At 36.6% G+C, this 3,667-nt stretch overlaps 1 long non-coding RNA gene across 1 annotated transcript; it reads left to right on the top strand.

The window, feature by feature from the left end:
* Positions 1-3,063: 3,063 nt before the first annotated feature.
* On the top strand, positions 3,064-3,667 carry LOC125503977. Its single transcript, XR_007281211.1, has 2 exons — positions 3,064-3,343; positions 3,413-3,667. It is a non-coding gene; the product is annotated as an uncharacterized LOC125503977 (long non-coding RNA).

The raw sequence follows: 3,667 nt of genomic DNA, 5'->3' as shown, positions 1-3,667 counted from the left end.
AAACCCACGACAAAATAACACCAAATTTAATACCACTTCTACTTCCTCCCAGGAACAACAAACCAGAATTCCTCATAGAAATCGGACATACTCTGAAACCTTAAAAAATAACAAGCTTCCTGAAATCAATACCGCTCCCGCAGACAATAGAAACCTAAATGCCCTTTTCAGCAAATTAGAAGGGATACTAACCAAATAAGCTTATCTGCTAACATCACTAATTAACTTTCTAACCCACCTACTCACGACAATATCTAAAAATGCCCCATAACACACTCAAAATAATTCTTTGGAACGCTAACGGGCTTCTTCCTCAAGTTGACCTCTTCCTCAAAACAAACAAGATCGACATTCTTCTAGTATCAGAAACCCACTTCACTAATCTTAGAGATAGATACTTTAAAATCCCAGGATACTCTATATACAACACTCAACACCCTGATGGCACCGCTCACGGAGGAAGTGCAATTATCATCAAAAATCAAATTATACACTATGAAATGGAAGCATACCAGTTAGACCACACGCAGGCTACAAATGTAAAAGTGAACACCGACCTTGGACTAATAACCTTCTCAGCAGTCTACTGTCCCCCACGACATAAAATTTCAAAAGAACAGCTTGAAAATTACTTAGAACGGGAAACAAATTTATATCTGGAAGTGACTTTAATGCTAAGCATATAATGTTTGGTTCAAGAGTCTCAAAACGCAGGGATAGAACTTTTTCTGACTACATCCACAATAAAAAATTTGCGATCATATCAACTGGAGAACCAACATATTGGCCGACCAATTCAGCAAAAGTACCAGACCTACTAGACTTCTTTATTTCCAGCGGAATATCTAACAACTATGTGCATGCTGAATCTAAACTAGATTTATCATCTGATAATTCTGAAGTTATATTAGTAATCAGTACAAAAGTGATTATCAAAACGCAGCAACCAAAATTAACAAATCCACTGACCGACTGGAAACTACTTGCACCAAGATTGATTCAAAAATAAATCTTAGGCAATCACTGAAATCTCATGAAGACATCGATTACGCTACAGAACAACTAACCAAAATAATCCATGATGCGGCATCAGAGTCTACACCAATTAAAACACAGCAGCATAACATTATTAACTATCCAGAAGAAATCATTAAAAAAATCACAGAAAAAAGAAAACTTGGAAAAATCTGGCAAACCACTAGATGCCCTAGTGACAAAAAAAATTCAACTTAGCAACGAAGCAGCTCAAAGATTTGCTACAACAACGCAGAAATGACACGTTCCAGTCTTTCTACGACCTCAAACAACGAGTACTCGTTATGGAAAGCCACTAGAATAATTAAAAGACCCAAGGTGCACAACCCCCCYATGAAACACAACGGAAATTGGGCTAGAASTAATCAAGAAAAAGCTGATKCATTTGCTAACCATCTRTCCGAAGTTTTCAAACCTYACTCGGTTACGGCCAACAATGACTRGASAGAGGAAATTGAAAACTTTCTTACATGTCCACTACCACTAGATCTGCCACTAAAATGGTTCTCYCCCACAGAAATCAAAAAWGAAATTCATTTGTTAARAAATAAAARAGCTCCTGGACACGATCTAATTACATCACATRTTTTAAAAAAACTTACAAAGAAAGCAATAKTATTCATAACCCAACTCTWCAACGCCAGAATACGCACCTCTTATATTCCAAAGCAATGGAAAATTTTACAAATCATCATGATCCSGAAGCCTGGAAAGGAGAGTCATTTGCTATCAYCTTATAGACCAATAAGTTTRCTTYCATGTCTATCTAAATWATTTRAAAAAGCACTTCTTCATAGACTGAAACCAATCAWCGACAAGAACAAATTARTTCCTGACCACCAATTTGGCTTTTGCAATYAACACGCGGCAGTCGAACAAGTCCACAGAATGACTGCAAAAATCTCCGAATGTCTAGAGAATAAACTATATTGCTCTGCAGTGTTTATAGACGCACAATAAACATTCGATAGAGTATGGCATAAAGGGTTACTTTACAAAATTAAAMAAAACCTACCCCARWTTTATCTACTATTCAGTTCATACCTAAAAGGCAGAACGTTTCAAATCAAGGTAGATGATGCGATATCCAAATCTTATAATATTATTGCAGGTGTTCCCCAAGGCTCAGTGCTGGGACCCGTTTTGTTCTCTTTATACACAGCGGACTTTAGCTGCAACATAAAGGCCACTCTGGCCACCTTTGCAGACGACACAGCAATCTTAGCAGCAGATGAGAATCATTAACTGGCTTCTAAGAAAGTACAGGAAAACCTTAACAGGTTAGAATATTGGCTGCAGAAATGGAGAATAAAAGGAAACGAATCGAAGTCTTCACACGTAACATTCACATTAAGACGAGAAACGTGTCCAAATGTCACGGTTACCTCAACGGTAAACAAATACCACAAACAAAACACATAAAATACTTGAATACTTGGGCGTGCATCTGGATCACCGATTAACATGGAAACATCATATCCAAGCTAAGCGGAAGGAACTAAGATTAATTTATTAAGAAAATGTAATGGCTGATTGGTCGACAATCGAAACTATCTCTCGAAAACAAAATATTAATCTACAAATGTATCCTGAAGCCAATATGGATCTATGGTGTTCAATTATGGGGCACAGCGAGCAAATCGAACCTATCTATTATTCAAGGGTTCCAATCAAAACACTCCGTACGATTACCAACTCATTCCGGGAACGTTTCAAACAGAACACTCTACACTGCCCTCAATCAAGCTACCATAATTTTATCCAACAGACATAAGTAACCGATTTTAATTAGCTAATTAAATTAATTTTCGAGCGTAAAGTGATGAGAAAATTGTGATTATATAAGTCTATAATCTCTAATCATGTTACATAATGCATGACAATGTCAAAATGCATGACAGATTGTAATAACAAAGAAGAAAATTAAAATTCAAATTATTGTCGGCGGAGCCCTACTGGAGCCAAATTGTCGAAACTGGGAACGGCGATCACATGAGAAAGAAAAGCGTGGTTCTCTCGTAAAGCGAATATTTGTATTCTTGAACGCGATCGAGTGATCCCATCACGCAACGGCAGTAGAACAAGCTTCTCTTGCCAAATCTTGCGGGAACGCATCGTTCACCGGTTTTATAACCACACACTACACAGGTTTTGGCGTAGGTACCCGGTAGGTACCCGGTACTATTTCGAGAATAGTGAATTTCATAAATAAAACTGTACAGTGTTTATAAAATAATGAGCAATTTAAGAGATTTTCTAACAGAGAGTAGAGCGGGCTTGTATGGAATTGTTCTCAACAATCTTCAAGGTAAGTTTTTGTATTTCGAATCGTGTCTTGTAGTAGAAACTATTTTGGTATTACTGAATTAACTTGTAGATGCAGAGAAACAAGAAGAAAATCCTCCACGGCAATTTCATCAACCCATGAACGCTATGGAAATAAATGAAATCAAGTTCGTCAAGCTTTTTAGGCTGAATAAGCAGCTGGTCCTCCAATTGATAGAAAAGTTGACACCCTATCTTCAAAAAATATAGAAATATATCTGAAAACAATATAGAAATAGTAATTGAGAAACCAGTTCAACAATAAATAGATTTAATTGATCATTATAAGAATAAATGAATGAATACA

The sequence above is a fragment of the Dendroctonus ponderosae genome, unplaced genomic scaffold (assembly GCF_020466585.1).
Source record: "Dendroctonus ponderosae isolate FM_Combo_2020 unplaced genomic scaffold, Dpon_F_20191213v2 Dpon_F_20191213_1, whole genome shotgun sequence".
In the NCBI taxonomy this organism is placed as follows: Eukaryota; Metazoa; Arthropoda; class Insecta; order Coleoptera; family Curculionidae; genus Dendroctonus; species Dendroctonus ponderosae.
Note: the sequence above shows the minus strand (reverse complement) of the source record. Positions and strands in the feature narration are given on the sequence as shown.